We start from the raw sequence: 19120 nt of genomic DNA on the forward strand, positions 1-19120 counted from the left end.
TAAAGAGCGCCAGATTCCATATGCATTCTATTTTGAAAAGCTGTTCGGGAACCAAGCGTCTTTGATGACTAGTCCAAAAGACCGGTCCAGTGTGACCATGTGCATGGAGTCATCAACTGCAAACAAGTAGTCGACAGGTTTGCCTGTCATTCAGAAGTCTGAAAAATAGGACTGATAACTCTATAGACAAGCAGAGATAGCTATTGTTACCTCTCCTTTCCTAAAAGAGAAGGAGATCTTTCAGGACCTGCCATATCGATTAGGAGTTTTTACATACAGTACTCCTCGGCTAACCTTGGTTCAGGCTCCAATAAATAAGGGAAAGAGAGCATTGATGTGATAATGTATAACTGTGCAATCCCCTCATCCAATGAACAAGTATGTAAAGGACAAAACATTAAAAACCCCGCAGCGGCTAGACCAGTGCTGACTACAATGACTAATAGCAGCGCTTTGTACATATAAAAGGTGTTTTATGTGCGGAAAGTTTGCAGAGAAGAAAAGACAAAAGTCTAGAACAAGCTTTCTGTGCGGAGGATACAATTTACCGCAAAAAAAAAAAATCAATGATTACAGCAAATAAATAAATCACACGACCCGCTAACTGCTACAAAAACATCGATTTTATCAAGTGCCTTTTATGCTTCAAAAGTTGTGGGTAAATTCAGTCTAGCGGGATCGGAGCGTCACAGGGTCTTAGCGCCGTAGAGGTTTTACTCCTATCGTATGTATTCACCAATTATAGAGGGCTCTTTGTACCTCGCCTGGTGCAAGGCTGAACATATAATATGGGGTCCCATAGGCATCTGCACCAAAGGAGGCGCCCACAATGCAGCTATTGGGGGGCCATCACATACATATAGTATACAGACAGCCCCTGATGCATCAATGGCGCCCCTGCCTTCGGTATATATAACAAGGATGTAGTCACATTTTCTTAATATAGACCGATTTCCCTTTATGTTCATCTTTCAAAGCAAATATTACCTTGCAACGTCTGTCACTGAACTGTACAGAATGTCAATAATCAAAGGACGGGGAACGAGAGATGTTTTGCCAACACTTTGCAGCATCCTGTTATTTTGTATCACCGCAATCTACAACTAATCAACACTTTCTCCTGCAGAAAGCAACAGACTGAATTCTAATCTCAGATGGATCTTTACGGCTGATACAACGTTACCGTATTGTTTCCCACCGTTTAAAATCGGGGAGATTACTCATCATCATCTTCAATGACGACATCACGGAGCCGGAGAACAGGAGCCAATTAACCATCCCCACCTGAACGCACAGCAGAGACATCTGACCCGTTACTACCAGGAGACCGAAGTAATTGGAACAAAAACGGTATCAAACTTCCGAGTAATCTACTTTTGTCTTTTTTTTTTTTTTGCCACTGTCGCAGTTTTATTCTCGTGCAGTTGTTGTTGTGTTTCCATTAAGCCTTTTACGATAATGACTCATTCACTAAGAGGAGAGGGAAAATTTACTGCACAATTAAGAGCTTTATTAAGCAGATACTTCACCAGCTAAAGAAATTCCTATCAGCATGGAGCCTTGATGAGGTCCTCCATCATGAGATCACCGAGAGGAGATTCTGATCTTCTGCTGGTTTCATGTAGGAGTCAATGAAAAGGCGGCTCCTATCGGCGCCAAACCATTAGGAGTCATCCATCAAGTCCCAAAAGGACATCAACCAAAATCTTCACCTGTAACCAGAACGTGCTACTCGCTAGAATAACTTGAATCCTATAATACCTCAACTCACTAAAACTAACTTTATCATCTCAAACCCACCAACATAACCTTAAAGGGGTTGTCCACTAAATATTATTAATTAAAAATGGCCCCAGCGTGGTCCTAGAAATACACAATAAATCACATGCCAGACTTCTGCTTCTTTTCTGCGCTGCCGCTGGTCTTTTGGTTTCTTTTTTTTCCAATAAGGAAACACTACATCCAATCAGTAGCCAATAATTGGCTGCAAAAGCCCCATTCCATCTGAGCGGTAAGGAGTTTTCCCATTACTTTATTCCGCATTAAACAAAATGTAACAACTGCAGTCAGTCAGTCAGTCACTCTCCTACTGCTTTCCCTCTGGCTCAGGCGGAATGTGACCACTGCAGCCAATCAGTGACTGCCAATTGCACCAGAGTTGTGGAAAATGAAGTAAAATGCATCAAAAACTTGAATGTTTTACATAGTATTTTTCCTGAAAATACTCAACGTGTGCACAAAGCCGTAAGGTGCTGCCTTTCTGCATCCTAATCGATTTACAGATAATGCAGTAGGTTTATCTGCAGTCCCATGTAAAGCCACAGAGCACAACATACTCTGCTCTGCTATTTCAGGAAGTCAAAAACAAACTCATATTTTAGTTTAAAAAAAGAAAAAAAAAACACATTTGAAGGTGCCTGCGATGAATTTCATTTGACGGATATTGATCAGGGTCAGGGGTAAAGGTTTAATTGGGGCTATCAATCTTCTCCTTCACAGCTACAGACTGAGGAAGCAAATCTAGTAGATACATTTGTATAGGAGCTGTATACCCAAAACGGTGGGACGTCTGCAATTAAGACTATTTGGTAAGTTGCTATCCTATATAATAAAATAATTGCATAAATTATACACACCCTGTAAAAGGAAATTTCTGCAGCTTTCAAATATACTTGAAGTCTTAGGCTATGTTCACACGTTGCGTTTTTGATGCGTTATTTTTTCTGCAGGCAAAACCTGCTCTCTTGGCCGTAAGAAGCTCACTTAAAAAAAGCAGGTTTTGCTTTGTTTGTTACCTTTTTTTTCCTGCTACATTTGTCTCGCGTACGCTGATAAAAAAAAATCTGATTCTACTTCATCAGGTTTTGGCACAAAAACGCAGCAAAAACTGATACCTGTAGCACCCGTTGCTTTCAATGGGTGAAAAACGCTTAAAGAAGGGACATGCTGCATCTGGCAAAAAAAAAACAACAAAGTATTGCACAAAATACTGAGGACAAAAAAACAAACCATGAGTGTGCATGAGATTTCTGAAATCCTAAAGACTCTAATGGTACTGTAAAACGCAGCTGAAACTTTGCAACGCTGAAAAAAAAACTCAACGTGTGAACATAGCCCTTATATTTCCATAGACCCCAGGAATGATGGAGGAATTCTGTGATTGTTGATTATGTCGGATCTTTAGTGGTCATGACTAACGGAAAGTAATGAGAACGTGTTCTCCGGCGCGATGCCATATCTATTTAGAAAACTACAAAATATTTCCAAGCCTGGTGAAATCTGCAGCAGATTAATATGCCAACCACCTACAAAGCTGATGTCTCATTTTAATTATGGTTTCGCTTTAATGGGTTCTCATTAAATTAGAGGATAGAGAAATTAGCAGCGAGCAGGACTAATGTTTCACTGGTGAACTCGCCCGGATCAGTGACGGATCAGGTAAGATGCAATCCTGCCTACGTCGCAGCTTAACAAACCGCTAATATCAGCAACATAGATGGAAGAGAAAACAACAAGGCGCCTAAAGGCGCCTACTCATCTGGAACATTCACGGCTTTTTTTAAAGCAGCATTGAAAAAAAAATACCAAATGTTTTGATTATGGGGTTACAGAAGACAAGGAATTGTTACAGAGGCGGATTCTGACTATCCTTAAAAGTGTTGTAGAAAGGATTAAATTAAAACATGGCTGCTTTAATCCAAAACAGCCCTATATCTGCCACAAATAATGTGATACTACTGCAAAAGTCCACATCATTCATAATCACCTTTCACACCTCCTCTATGTATGAACCCACATCATCATGCCTCCCCTTTGTAGGATTTCCTATCCTACCCCTATATGCATGAGCTCCCACCATACCTCCCAAAATGTATGAGTTTTTATCACGCCTCCTCTATGTATGAGCCACAATCATGCCTCCTCCATGTATGAGCCCCGCGTATAAGCCCCAATCATGCCTCCTCCATGTATGAGCCCCAATCATGCCTCCTCCATGTATCAGCCCCAATCATGCCTCCTCCATGTATCAGCCCCAATCATGCCTCCTCCATGTATCAGCCCCAATCATGCCTCCTCCATGTATCAGCCCCAATCATGCCTCCTCCATGTATCAGCCCCAATCATGCCTCCTCCATGTATGAGCCCCAATCATGCCTCCTCCATGTATGAGCCCCAATCATGCCTCTTCCATGTACGAGCCCCAAATCATGCCTCCTCCATGTATGAGCCCCAATCATGCCTCCTCCGTGTATGAGTTCCAAATTACGCCTCCTCCATGTCTGAGCCACAATCATGCCTCCTCCATGTATGAGCCACAATCATGCCTCCTCCATGTATCAGCCCCAATCATGCCTCCTCCATGTATGAGCTCCAAATCATGCCTCCTCCATGTATGAGCCCCAAATCATGCCTCCTCCATGTATGAGCCCCAATCATGCCTCCTCCGCGTATAAGCCCCAATCATGCCTCCTCCGTGTATGAGCTCCAATCATGCCTCCTCCATGTATGAGCCCCAAATCATGCCTCTTCCATGTACGAGCCCCAATCATACCTTCTCCATGTATGAGCTCCAATCATGCCTCCTCCATGTATGAGCTCCAATCATGCCTCCTCCATATGAGCCCCAATCATGCCTCCTCCATGTATGAGCTCCAATCATGCCTCCTCCATATGAGCCCCAATCAAGCCTCCTCCATGTATGAGCTCCAATCATGCCTCCATCATGTATGAGCCCCCCTCATGCCTCCTCCATGCATGAGCACCCCTCATGCCTCCTCCAAGTATGAGCGCACATCATGCCTCCTCTATGTAGGAACCCTAATAATGACTCCATTATGTATGACACCCCAATCATGCCTCCTCCATGAACTCCCATCATGCCTCCTCTATGTAGGAGCCCCAATAATGACTCCAATACATATGACACCCCCATCATGCCTTCTCTATGTATGAGCCCCAATGATGACTCCACTATGTATGACACCCCATCATGCCTATGAATGATCCCCCACCATGCCTCCTCTATGAATGATCCCCCATCATGGCTCCTTTATGAATGATCCCCCATCATGCCTTCTCTATGAATGATCCCCCATCATGCCTCCTCTATGAATGATCCCCATCATGCCTCCTCTGTGAATGATCCCCCATCATGCCTCCTCTGTGAATGATCCCCCATCATGCCTCCTCTGTGAATGATCCTCCACCATGCCTCCTCTATGAATAATCCCCCCATCATGCCTCCTCTATGAATGATCTCCCGCCATGCCTCCTTTGTGAATGATCTCCCGCCATGCCTCCTCTGTGAATGATCCCCCACCATGCCTCCTCTGTGAATGATCCCCCACCATGCCTCCTCTGTGAATGATCCCCCACCATGCCTCCTCTATGAATGATCCCCCACCATGCCTCCTCTGTGAATGATCCCCTATTATGTCTCCTCTATGAATGATCCTCCACCATGCCTCCTCTTTGAATGATCCCCCATCATGCCTCCCCTGTGAATGATCTCCCGCCATGCCTCCTCTGTGAATGATCCCCCACCATGCATGATCCCCCACCATGCCTCCTCTATGAATGATCCCCCACCATGCCTCCTCTGTGAATGATCCCCCACCATGCCTCCTCTATGAATGATCCCCCACCATGCCTCCTCTGTGAATGATCCCCCACCATGCCTCCTCTATGAATGATCCTCCACCATGCCTCCTCTTTGAATGATCCCCCATCATGCCTCCCCTGTGAATGATCCCCCACCATGCCTCCTCTATGAATGATCCCCCACCATGCCTCCTCTATGAATGATCCCCCATCATGCCGCCTCTATGAATGATCCCCCACCATGCCTCCTCTGTGAATGATCCCCCACATGCCTCCTCTGTGAATGATCCCCCACCATGCTTCCTCTATGAATGATCCCCCACCATGCCTCCTCTATGAATGATCCCCCACATGCCTCCTCTGTGAATGATCCCCCACCATGCTTCCTCTATGAATGATCACCCATAATGGCTCTTTTATGAATGATCCCCCACCATGCCTCCTCTGTGAATGATCCCCCACATGCCTCCTCTGTGAATGATCCCCCACCATGCTTCCTCTATGAATGATCCCCCACCATGCCTCCTCTGTGAATGATCCCCCACATGCCTCCTCTGTGAATGATCCCCCACATGCCTCCTCTGTGAATGATCCCCCACCATGCTTCCTCTATGAATGATCCCCCACCATGCCTCCTCTGTGAATGATCCCCCACATGCCTCCTCTGTGAATGATCCCCCACCATGCTTCCTCTATGAATGATCCCCCACCATGCCTCCTCTATGAATGATCCCCCACATGCCTCCTCTGTGAATGATCCCCCACCATGCTTCCTCAATGAATGATCACCCATAATGGCTCTTTTATGAATGATCCCCCATCATGGCTCCTTTATGAATGATCCCCCACCATGCCTTCTCTATGAATGATCCCCCATCATGGCTCCTTTATGAATGATCCCCCATCATACCTCCTCTGAGTAGGAGCCCTTTCATGCCGCCTCTTTGTACGAGTCCCTCATAATACACAATCCCGCCTCTAGGTATGAAATTGAATAATAGATTATTTGTAATGCAGTGAAAGGCAGAATGCTAGGATTTCTGTTGTGATCACAATGGATACAATAAAATATCTGTAGAGCGGAGAGTTCATGGAATAAGGCAATCACTTAGCAACCGCGATAATGTATTTCCTCCTGTATCCGCGCTGCCTGCAGCCACACTAGACTCTGCTGCGCCGTATCGAGGCCACTATTCAGCCACTTACAAAATCATACACAAAGTACCTTGACACTGACAATATGACTCACATCCACAACAAAAATGTACGGCATTCATTCACAGGTGGCACCAAGGCCACAAAACCGATGCTGATAAATATAGAAGGTAAAGGTGTCAGAGTTAAAGGGGCAGTACACCTGCAGGCTGCGGCATAATATAAGAAACGTATAGCCAAAGGTTCCAGCGCTGGACCGATATGCAACAAGGTAGGGATTTAGTATTTTCTAATGATCAATTGCAGAACACCACGGCTGATAACAGATGACAATACATTGCATTTATCTTGTATCACTTGTATTCCTCGAATCACAGCACTGGCCTTGTTACATGTCCTCAACTACATCCCCAACACGATCAGCATTCTCCTCTCCTGAAATACTCTGTGCTGTTAGACGGACTTCCACGCTCACATTATTCAACTCTTAAACTGTAACCTCCCACTGGCCTCCATTTCCCACCTCAAATCACGACATCTCCTGCAAGGAGCCACCGGGGTAACAAGTCTGTCGATAACATTTCTTATCTCCCAAATCTTCCCCATCACCTGTGAGTGATATTATTGACAAGTGGAAGGAACCGCAGCAACTCAGCCACAAAGTGGAGACCCCGTAACATTACAGAGCGGGGGGCCGAGTGCTGAGGAGCAGAGCGCAGAAAAGTCAGCACCGCTCTGTTGACTCCATAACTGTAGAGTCCAGACCTCCTCTGGTACTAACATCAGCACAAACACTGCGCCCCCGCCGGGAGCTTCATGGCCGAGCAGCTGCAAACAGCCGTACATCACCAAGCACAACGCCGAGCGTCGGATGGAGTGGTGTAAAGCAACTGTGCCCAATGACGAGTTGCTCCATCATTAGACAGAGCTCCAGCCTCCAACTATAATTTTTGGGGAAAATGACAAGGTGGTGGAGTGGCATGAGATAAAAAGGAATATGATCACGCTTTACGCCCAGGTTTTTCTTGGGAAACCAGTTCTTTGAAGTATGTTAGAACATGGAGTCTTGAGCAACTGCTAGGATTACCAACCCCTAAATCCAGCCGTTAGGTCACTGTCTGCAACAAAATCAGCACTTTCTTGTCCTGCTGCTGGGAGGCGCCATCCACAAACTGCTCCACGTTGCTTCATTTTCTCATCACAACACCCGTGTCAGGGTCGTTCCTGTGTGAGCTAATATAATCAAGTGAGCCGACAGGTCACTGCCCGGTTACAAAATCAGCACTCTCGTCTCCTGCTGCTGACATGTTCATGATCTGATTGGCTACACAGTGTTTTATCACCTTCCATTATTTAACCTTTTCAAGAAAAGGCTAATTTACTAAAAAATGAAAAAAAAATAAGAAGCACTTAAATCATACAGTCGTTGGATCCTTCGTAAAAAAAAACAAAATAATAAATAAATGAGACGATTACACCGAGGTTTCTCAACGCCTTGACAGTAGCTCTAAAATATACATCATCTGCTCGGAAATCATGTGAGTAAATCAAATTATATGCCTTGTTAGCTAATTAGTTTGGGAGTCGCTGCGTGCGGAGCCTACTTTAGACTTCCGAATAAAGCCAAGACAATTATCACACACACTGAGACGGTCCAAAAATAGGACTTGCGGGGCCTAAAAATGACACTTCTGGCCTAAAAAAAATAAATACATTTAAAAAAAAAAAATCACCACTCGCTCCCCACAGTGACACCCCGACATTCCAAAAAAAACAAGAAAGTAATAAACTTGTATTTCATGTTCCAATGACGGACCAGTTTGTGTACATTTCTAGAAAACTACAATAAATGGACTCTAGTCACCTCCAGAGCTGCATTCAGATTTCAGTGGCAGCCGATAATCAATACTGTTCAGTCAAAATCCCATAATGATTTTTAAAGGCAGCAGAAGAAAGCAACCTGAACCCAGAACTATTTATCTTCAGGTCTTCATTTCTTCCTACTTTTTCATATACTATAATAAAACCTGAGAAATAAACCAAGAAATGTTCTCCATGTGCCTCATAAAGCCAGCTGGGCCCTCCTTCCTCCTCGATATCTGGCTGTAAGAAAAATACCTGCCGCAGGAGCCTCCCCCTTCAGCCCTGCCTGACAACATCCTCTTGTGAAAATCTCACCCCCTCATCTGTTTCCCAATAATACTGATCAGTAAAGGTACCGTCACATTAAGCGACGCTGCAGCGATATAGGCAACGATGCCTATAAAATAGGCATTATGGATGTTATGTCTTTCTCTCTCTCTGTCCCCCAGATGGATAGGACAAACCCGTGTGACGGTGATGGCCTGAGGCTATTTTATAGGGACCCTAGAGACGCCCCTCCTCCACAATTGCCACCGTGTCTGCTTAGGTGTTTAGGTCGGACAGCCAACTTGGAATTGACTGCCCTGCCGGTCTCTAAAGTAAAGCGTAGAGCCTATTACTCCCTCGGTGTTCCGGCCACCGGCCCACGCTCCAGAAGGAGGCAGCCTCTCTTAGGACAGGACTCCTTCTGGTTTTTGTTCTTTTGCTGTGACTTCGTGGCTTACTCCCTACAACACAATTCCTTTCGTGTCCTTTCTTGGGATGCTGCCGCATGGGTTGCAGGCGCAGCTCCGTGTACTTTCTATCCTCCTTAGACCGCAGTCTGGATCTGACTGGAGATCACTCCAGCCAGCTCAACCTGGAGACCTTTCCTCGTCGGTCTCCAGCCAGGAACTCTCCTCTCCTCATACTCACTCTGACTAACTTCCTAACCAACCCCCCAGTTTTATCCTGGGTGAGGAGTGGCCTAGTAGATAAAACCCTTAGCTCCCCCTGGTGGACTGGAGTGTGAAGTGTGTGTGTGGCTGTAATACCTGGCAAGGTGAACTCCTTTGGTGCCATCAGACGTAACATCACTCCCCCTGGTGGAAGAACGACATTGCTGCGACGACCAGGACTCTGGGGCGCTGCACAAGCAGACATGGAGAGACCGGTCACTAAAGAGGAGAGGGCGTCGAGAAGCTGCTGGGGACCAAGGAGCACAAGAGACTAGTCAGGCAGGCAGGTTCCCAGCAGCATTTCCCTGCAGCGACCGGTTTCTCTATACAAGCACTCATGGAGAGACCTGTCACTGAATGGGAGCAGGCATCGAGAAGCCGCCGAGAACCTGCCTGTCCGACAAGTCTCCTGTGCTGCTCGGTCCTCAGCAGGTATGTATGTATGTATGTATGTATGTATGTATGTATGTATGTATTTTGTTCAACTGCTCCTAGCTGAAATCATACAACCAGTGTGTGATACAGGCTGCCGTGGATCGGGCACAATGTATCAGATTTTAGGTTCCCTTTAAAGGCAGAGGGAAAAAAAGACCATTTTTCACTTTGTGCAAAAATACATCATGACCCGTATGCGCCATTTTTATGAATTTGGCGCAAGAAGAGTCAGCAAATACCACAAGATTTCAGGAGTTTTTCAGGATTATGCAGAAAATTCTTCAGACTACAATGGCGGACAGATGATCTCATTTTTACTTTTATCCTTTAGTTTTAGTCTTCCTTTTCTGTAGGACATTCAGATGCAATTCATTATCTTATCACTTGTCCTTGGACTTGCTGCACCCATCTCTTCCCCTGCAGCATCCAATACACCAAGTTCTACCTAATCTGCGCCATTACCCTACGCTCACAGGCATGGAAAACCAATTTTTTTCTTTTTTTGGTTGTGCACTTCTGTAAACCGCTGGGTGCTGGGATTTTCTGTGGATGCTGTAAATAATGTTATCGAAAAACATCAAAAGGAAAAACAGGCGGTAAAATCGATAAAAATATGGCAGGAGGCCGCGGCAGCTCAGCGCAGGCAGCGATGGGGGAGACTACACAACAGGAAAACTTAAAAAATAAAGAAATAAAATAAGAATCTTCTGATCAGAACATTTTACATTCACTTTAAAAAAAAAAAGTCTACAAAAATAGAACAAAACCTCATAGCAATTTTTCGAAAAACAAGTTATCTAACCGGCATACTCGACAGGCGGAGAGGAGACGGTTGCTGGAGGAATTGTGCAGGGAGCGTCACGGTGATAAGTGGTTTAAATCTTTGTGGCATAATTACGAATTTAAGCATTTCTTTTTTTTTTTTTTCTTCTTCTATTTCATCCTCGTACCTCGCGCCTCATGAATAAAATATGACAAGGCTGATGGGATCCTCTGCTGCAGGTTGATCCGTAGTGCGAAACGTGCGCAGGATGCCAATATCACACTACCCTGCTGGATAGATCTTCCTGCCTGGTTTTCAATTTGTGCCTTTAGCGATGACACCTCGGCTGATATCATCTTTGAATTAATTGTAAAATGTAAAAGGAGGTGTGAGGTATTAAGTGTTTATGGATTTCCTCATCAACTGCAATTAAACAGCCTAAAGTCTTCCTTTTAGGCTAAAGATCTCACATTAGAGACACGGCAGGATAGGTGAGAACTTACCTAATGATGGGATGGGGGTCCCACCGATCTTGCAGCGCCACATGTGAACGGTGCAGAAGGTAACCAGGTTCCATTGATTCTCTATGGGACTCGCAGAGGTAGAGAGAAGGGAAGACCCCAGCGGGCACCAAGTTATCACCTACCCTGTGGATGACTTGCTACGACCCTTATTAAGGGTTCATTTTTTAAACTTGCACAAAGTCACAAATTGCACTAGAAACTAATACAAAATTTGGTGCAAAACTGCACCTGCCCATCAGAGGTGTAGATTTCATTTTCTGATTTTAGGACTCACTAAAAAAAAAAAAAAAAAAAAGCAATTTCTTCCCATAATTTTTTTTAGACTGGTATATAACATTTTATAAATCATTTTGTGTATTGACCCAGGACATGTCCTATATCGTATAGCCTCTTTTTAAGTCTTTTTAAGGAAATAGGTTACATAATGCGTGGGAGGGTGACGGAAAGCGGTCACATGACAAACACCACGTTTCTTTCTCTGTTTGCCCACAAATGTATTATACAGGACACATGCATAGGCTATAATATTTTACTATGCAGAGATAGCAAAGGACTTAAAAAATATAAGGAGCTTCTTGAATTTCTGTAAAAAATTATACTTCATAAAAAAAAATTTAAAAAAAATAATGGAAAATCCCTGAGGACCCATAAAGAGAAATGTTGCCAGTTTTTGCTTTTATTTTAGTCCCTCTGCTCCCCTGAGTATTTTTTTTTTACATCCACTGTACGGTACTAGAGATATAGGGCTAATTTGCATGGCTTACTAGATTAATTATGCAAAGCAGCCTAAAGACACGCCCCAGAGGATCCATTGAGCACTGTCCCCTTTTTAAAGACCATAAAAATTAGCAGATTTTAAAAAGGTAAAAAAATAAATCAGATGCAGGAATAAAATGAGAGCTGAAGACTGGCTACTTTTAACCTGGTGACGGGTCCACATTAACAAGTTTTTCAAGGGATCATACAAGACATTGCGTAAAAGCACTTGATCCATTGAGAAAAGACTTCTCAAAAACTGGAATAATGAGAATAAAAGCATAACAACCTAACCACCATAAATAATGTGTGAAAAAATAAGTACCTGGGGCTAGCCTAGCTGCTGATGGAGTAGGTCACACAGAGTGGGAGCTCCGTGTCCAGGAATCTTAAAGCGGCTCTTATCTACCTCTCCGGCGCCCTTCCGCTCCTCCTCGATCTCGATTCCGGTCCCTGGTACGGTGGTGAGTGTATGGGGAAATCCAAAACGCGCTCCCGTGACCCCACCAGGAGAATTCCTGACTTCTTTGCGGCCTCCTCACAGCTACCGCCGGAGTCCAAGATGGCGCCGCCCTCCCCCAGATCTTCCCGCTCTTCACAACGCAACGCTCAGGCGTCGCAATCGAGCGCTGCAGCGTCGCATTCAAGCGGAGCAGCGTCGCATTTAGGCGGAGCAGCGTTGCATTCAGGCGGTACAGCGTCTGATTCGGCTGATGGCCCGGTGACTGCTTCTCTCCTCAAGGGTTTGCTTGGAGACCTTAGAACCTCCATCCAGGAAGATATACGCACTATGCTGGCTGAACTGAGAGGGGAGGTGGTTGAGCTGGGTAACCGCACTGACCGTTTGGAACGCAAAATGGCGGAGCTGGTCTCTTCTCATAATGAACTCTGGGACGCTCATGAGACCCTACAAATCATGGCCACTAAAACCCATGCTAAAGCCCTGGACCTGGAAGATAGGTCCAGGAGAAACAACATCAAACTGAGAGGCATTGAGGAATCTGTCCTGGCGGCGGATTTGAAGATATTTCTGCAGGAATTTATGGCCGCAGCTCTCCCGCAGTTTGCCCCAAAGGACATTATAATTGACCGCGTGCACAGGATCCCTAAACCGTCTGGCCTGGGGCCCGCCATCCCGAGAGATGTGCTGGCATGCATACACTTCTTCGAGATGAAGGAGGATTTTCTCCAGGCCCTAAGGAAGGGTCCAGCTCTTCCTGAAAGATTTGCAAGCATCTCCGTCTTTCCAGATCTCTCCCCGGGCACTTTGGCTCTACGGAGGGCCTTTGCCCCCTACACTACCATCCTCAGAGAGAAAGTCATCCTGTACCGCTGGGGGTTTCCTACCAAGCTCCTCATCCGTAAAGATGGATCAATCACCACCTGCCTGACTCCGTCACACGCAGCTACTGCTTTCGCCAAATGGGGACTCTCAACTCCAGACTCTCCGACCGCCGTGACCCTTCCTAAGCGTGGAGCTGGTGGAGGTCTCAGGGCCCGCATCACACCGGACTGGGAGGTGGCCTGAGCCCACTGCAACTTTGGTTCCTGGCCATTTTCCCGCACGGATTCATTTGGTTTTCTTTTTTCTTTTTTTAAGCTGCGTTGGTTCCTCTCTCGAGAGTATCCGCAGCATTTGTTTGCCCCATAGGTGAATTGTTTTCCTGATTCTCACCTCTTGGACTCAGGGTATCCCTGATGGACCTCGGTCCACTGGTTTACTTGTTGTATGTCTTGTTTGCTCCCCTTTTTCCCCTTCTCTCCTTCTGGTCCCCCCTACTTATGCTCTAGCTTTTTTTGCCACAAGTACTAGACTCTTTTACACAGGTTATTGGTGTCCTGAAGTTTGCAAAACTGTTTACATGTTCTCATTATGAGTATATCGCTGTATTCAATTAATGTTAATGGTCTCAACTCGCCGGGCAAGAGGTCTGTGGTATGGCGTCAGTTGGGTAAATCCCGTCACGACATTCTGTGTCTTCAGGAAACACACCTACTGGAATGTGATAATCCCAGAATGCAGTCAGGCTTATACCCGCATCAATTTTTTGCCAACGGCCCGTCAAAAAAGGCGGGAGTAGCCATTTTTTCAGTAGGTCCAACGCCTTCCAGCTGGTTCGCTCCATAGCGGATCCGTTGGGTAGGTTTATTGTGGTCCTGTGCCTTATTAATAACGCCCCCTATACCATCGCCTCGATCTACGCCCCCAATGTAGGGCAGCTTAAGTTCCTGGAGGGGGTCTTTGAAACTTTGCGTGATATCCAACATGGTCATAAACTGATTGCTGGTGATTTCAATGCTCCAATGTTTAGGGACTTGGACTGCTCTGCTTCTTCCCTGTCAAGATGCGAAGCAGGTCCTCTGACTAACTCTTTTAACCTGCATGATATCTGGAGATATTTGCATTGCGGCGAGAGAGACTACACGTTCCTGTCTCCCAGGCACGGTTCCTATAGCAGGATTGATTTTGTGCTGGTGAATGACGTGGCTCTCCCTCACTGCATTTCAGCAGATATAGGCAGTATCACATGGTCAGACCATGCCCAGGTGTCACTTACACTGAGAGATCCCTTGGCTATTAGACCCCCCTTGCACTGGCGTCTCAACCCCCATCTCCTCGCTGACCATTCCAACTCTCGGTGTATTGAGGAGGCTTTGGGGGAATTTTTCACCTCCAATGATACTCCTGACATAGGCGACGACACCCTTTGGTTTGCCCACAAGGCGGTAATTAGGGGTCACTTTATTAAACTGGCGGCAAGGGCCAAAAGAAAGTATAATGCAGCTCTCCAGTCTTCCCTAGATGAATTAAGTCGCCTGGAGTCCGCGCACAAATTATCTCCTACCCCGGCGCTTCTCTCCGACCTCTCCAAAGCGCGCATGCATGTTCGCAATTTGCTTCTCCATAAGGCTGAGAGGGCCCTGAGGAAAACTAGGGCTAAATTTTACACAATGGGCGATCGAGCGGGTGCTGTTCTGGCCAGACGTGTTAGGAAGAGAGAGGCTCAATCCAAGATCCCATTTTTGCTCAAGCCTGACGGCTCCTGGGTGTATAATCCGATTCATATCGCGGAGGAATTTGCATCTTATTACTCCTCGCTCTATGACCTCGGGTCTGACCTAGGGATTCCTCAGCCTTCGCGGGAGTCAATTTTGGCGTTCTTGGAGAAGGTTAATCTCCCCTCGGTCACCCAGGAACAGCTCTCCTTCCTAAACTCTCCCATTGTTGAGTCTGAACTCTCGCAGATTGTCAGAGAGGCTAACAAGGGTTCTTCCCCGGGGCCTCATGGTTTTTCTTTTCTCTACTATGCTCAGTTCTTCCCTGCCCTCTCCCCCTACCTCTTGCGCCTTTTTAATAATTGGCTGTCGACGGGCAGTATTAGGGCTGAGGGGTTGGAGGCATCCATAGCGACTCTCCCCAAACAAGGGAAACCCCCAACATCCCCGGTGAACTTTCGTCCGATAGCACTTTTAAACTGCGACGTTAAGATTTATGCAAAAATCTGGGCCAACAGACTGTTCTCGGTTCTCCCTGGTCTCATCCACCCCGACCAAGTTGGGTTTGTTCCTGGCAGACAGACCAGGGATGGCACCAGGCGCCTGATAGATCTTTTAGATGTGGTCGAGAGGGGGAGCCTCCCCAGTGTATTTCTCTCGCTTGATGCCGAAAAGGCGTTCGACAGGGTACACTGGAGTTATATTGAACTCACGCTGGAGAAATTTGGGCTCACCGGGCAAATTAGTAAAGCGGTTATGGCATTATACTCCAATCCCTGCGCGTCGGTTCGTTCGGCGGGATTTAGATCTCGGACATTTTCTATTCGGAATGGCACTCGTCAGGGCTGCCCCCTCTCCCCTATCATCTTTGCTCTGGTCATGGAGCCTTTGGCTTCCATGGTCAGACAGAGTGCGGACATTGAAGGAATCCGGGTGGGGGGAACCGAACACAAAATTGGCCTCTATGCCGACGACGTGGTCCTGACTTGTGCCTCACCGTTAGCATCGCTGAACGCGATTACCTCTATTTTAACTGAGTTTTCGGCGGTTTCGTATTATAAACTTAATCTGACCAAATCCACAATTTTCCCCCTTTTTCTCCCGGCCCCCCTTCAAATCCAAATTCAATCTCAATACGAGTTCATTTGGGCTCCCCTGGGCTTTACGTACTTAGGCATCAGGATAACTAGGCTGGATAATATAGTTCGTGTAAATTGTGAGGAAACTCTTGCGGAAGTCAGGAAGAGCATGGATCATCTGTCGAGTGCACTGCTCTCCTGGATGGCCCGCATACAAACGGCGAAAATGCTATTCCTACCCAAAATAATGTATCTCTTCCGATGCCTCCCCCTTTTTATCCCTTCGAAGTTTATTTCAGCTTTTCAATCTCTTATAGATCGGTTTATTTGGAATGGGAAACCTCACAGGATTAGGCGTCGGATTATGTCCCTACCGTATTCTATGGGTGGGTTGGGCGCGCCTGCAGTGCTTTCATACTATAGGGCGGCGATCCTTGAGCCCCTTAAAATATGGTGGGAGGGGAACTCATGCTTACCCTGGTTTCTGATTGAATCTCATTTTGCCCCCAAAAACTCGCTTAGATTGCTCTTGGAGTTTCAGCTGCTTAAGGTACCTCTAGTTGGCCCTTGTCTCCGTTCTATTAGGAATGCTTCTAAATTGTGGGCGCTACTCAGCACTTCCCATCTAATATTTATGTTTGACTATGTTTCTTTGCAGGCTTTGGAGTATGCTATCGGGCACATTTCTCTTTCCTCCTGGACGGACCGCGGGGTGCTCCGGGTGGCAGACCTTTTCGGCTCAAATGGCCTTCTGTCGTTTGAGGACCTCTCAGGGAGATTCTCTCTTACTGGGTCTGACTTCTATCAATACCTGCAGCTCCGTAGCTTTCTCAGGTCACGTCGGTCATTCGGAGTGCCCCCGCCTCTGACAGAGGACCCGGCTCATAGATATTTCAGACCGGCCACCATATTGCCCCATGGCATCTCCATAATCTATAAAGCTCTCATCTCCTATGGTTCTGCTGACAAGCTCCCTTTCATGACCGCCTGGGAGTCCTCGCTGGGTTTCGAGGCCTCCCTGGAGGACTGGCAATTTGCTATGGTGCACCCTTCCAGGTTCTCTACATGTCTTGGCCACTTGGAGCAGGTGAAAAAAATTCAACTGCATTGGTACTTTACCCCTGTCCGCCTGGCGAAGGTTTTCCCGTCTTCCTCCCCTCTGTGTTGGAAGAAGTGCGGCGCCTTGGGGTCCTCCTCTCATGTATGGTGGTCGTGCCCGCAGATCCGGGTTTTCTGGCGTGAGGTGGAGGCTTTGATTGTCGATCTGACACGTCTCCCCCTTGCGCTGAGTGGTCAACTAGCTGTCCTGGGTATTTCCCTCATGGGTCTCCCTTCCCCTCTCCGGCCCATAATTTCAAATATCCTAGTTGCCGCTAGACAATGTATAGCGAAACATTGGAAATCCTCGGGTCTTCCCTCCAGAGCCGAACTGATCGCCAGAATTGACTTACACTTCTGCTATGAGGTTATCATGGCACAGGATCTATCGAGGAGAACTAGGGTCCTCTCGTGGTGGGATCCCTGGGTGTCCTCGGCACATATATCTCAGTCTGCTCTTGCCCTCATTTAAATCGTTTGCTTCTCAATTTTTGACACTGTATCTGTGTGTATTGTACTGTTCATATTGTGGTCTTTAATTTATGCGCTGGTCCTTTTTTCCCACATCCCCCTCCCCCCCCATCCCCCCTGTTTACCCTTTTCTCCCTCCCCCTCCGAAGTTTACTGATGTGTTGTTTAACATGCAAAATTTCAATAAACATCTATTGGTTAAAAAAAAAAAAAAAATAAGTACCAATTAAAAAATGAGTAAATCCTACAAATGCATGAAATATCTTTAAAAAAAAAAAAACCCTCAAAAGAATCAGTCTCCCCCCACCTTCTCCTTAACATTTCATAGGAGAGAGAAGCGCAATCTCCACAGCGATGAACATCACACTCCACAGTCCCCGAGCACCAGATCTACATTCATATTTCAAGTTAGGTCCCGTCTTTCATCAGAACAACTTCCCGGGAAACATTTCGGCCAAGGTAAGGAAGCGAAAAAAATAAACATTAAAAGAACTCAAGGAGAAGAAAAATCTCATGATATTCTCTATCTTAAAAATGTCAAAAGCAGAAACAAACGACTGTTAGAAGACATCTTACACGGTCTACCAGCAGAGGATTTTTGTTCTCTAGTCATTTATTGGAGAACTTTTAGTAAAGTTCTCGCAAGACGAGAGAAAGATATCCGAGAGACTGAGATATTTGTGCCGCTTCTAGATCATCAGTTATTTTTAATAGCAACAAAGCGCCCATAGGGAAATCTCAACTGTGACTGCGGAATGGATGAATTACTTAATGAAACTTTCTGGAATTTTTTCTTTTCTCCGATACCTTTCGGCATTCATCATTTACGGAGTTAAGCAGACAACTGCAAAATACAAAAACAGCATCCAACAGAAATTGAGGCTATTATCAGTTTAAATGCCCCCATAACATTTGTAACTCCTATGACCTCTAACTATTGCAAAACTACAACTCCCAGCAGGTCTATAATAGCCAGATGAGAGTTGTTGTTTCGCAATAGCTACAGAGCCACAGATTGGAACCCACTTGGGCAACTTCACATTACTCAACTCTGCAGACACTGTCAAAAATCACATTTTTTTTCCAGGACTAGATGTTTAGGTAGTGGAGTTTTCACATATTTGCATAAAAAAGGCATTTCAAGATATTCGGGGGTGGAACAGAGGAGCTGTCACTGCCCACTTGGAGCTGTAGTTTAATTCGAGCTGGAGAACAGGTCCATAACGGCCTGTTATTCAGTTCTATAAACATACCTGTCAAAAATTCAACTTTTCACAACTTTTTGTTTTTTATTTTTAATTATATAGTGTGCACATTTGCACAAGAGGAGTTAATAAAGGGTGGGGCAAAAACAAAATTAGGCAGCAATGCACGGTACTGCAGTTTACGGTAGACCCAGTCAAGTGACTAGGAAAATCTGCAATATTGGAAAAGCTCCCA

The 19120-nt window shown here is 45.8% G+C and overlaps 1 protein-coding gene and 1 long non-coding RNA gene across 5 annotated transcripts in view; one reads left to right on the plus strand and one right to left on the minus strand.

The window, feature by feature from the left end:
* Window positions 1–19120, minus strand: part of NELL1 (neural EGFL like 1) — a 784159-nt gene that overhangs the window by 658875 nt on the left and 106164 nt on the right. The window lies entirely within an intron of this gene.
* Window positions 1215–19120, plus strand: part of LOC138648892 (uncharacterized) — a 30568-nt gene continuing 12662 nt past the window's right edge. Inside the window, exons 1-2 of the long non-coding RNA XR_011315214.1 lie at window positions 1215–1350; window positions 2500–2588. This is a non-coding gene — a long non-coding RNA (uncharacterized lncRNA). The remainder of the gene's footprint in view (window positions 1351–2499; window positions 2589–19120) is intronic.

Source organism: Ranitomeya imitator, chromosome 9 (assembly GCF_032444005.1).
Source record: "Ranitomeya imitator isolate aRanImi1 chromosome 9, aRanImi1.pri, whole genome shotgun sequence".
In the NCBI taxonomy this organism is placed as follows: Eukaryota; Metazoa; Chordata; class Amphibia; order Anura; family Dendrobatidae; genus Ranitomeya; species Ranitomeya imitator.